General features: G+C 25.0%; 1 protein-coding gene across 1 annotated transcript in view; it reads left to right on the top strand.

The window, feature by feature from the left end:
• LOC119590365 (protein D3-like) overlaps positions 1-200 on the top strand; it is a 7,704-nt gene that overhangs the window by 6,279 nt on the left and 1,225 nt on the right. The window lies entirely within an intron of this gene.

The raw sequence follows: 200 nt of genomic DNA on the forward strand, positions 1-200 counted from the left end.
AAAATTTCAGGTTTCATTAAAATTATTTGATCTTAAATAAGCCTAAAGAAAAATTTTGAAGCCTCAATTAGAATACCAGGTAGTTTTTGCTTTTCAAAAATTTCCACACTTTATATACTAAATTTAGATTAAAAAATGGACCTTTTTTTGAGCTCGATTACTGAAAAAAACAACCTCATGGTTTATTGCTTTTCAATTTT

This window comes from Penaeus monodon, chromosome 27 (genome assembly GCF_015228065.2).
Source record: "Penaeus monodon isolate SGIC_2016 chromosome 27, NSTDA_Pmon_1, whole genome shotgun sequence".
In the NCBI taxonomy this organism is placed as follows: domain Eukaryota; kingdom Metazoa; phylum Arthropoda; class Malacostraca; order Decapoda; family Penaeidae; genus Penaeus; species Penaeus monodon.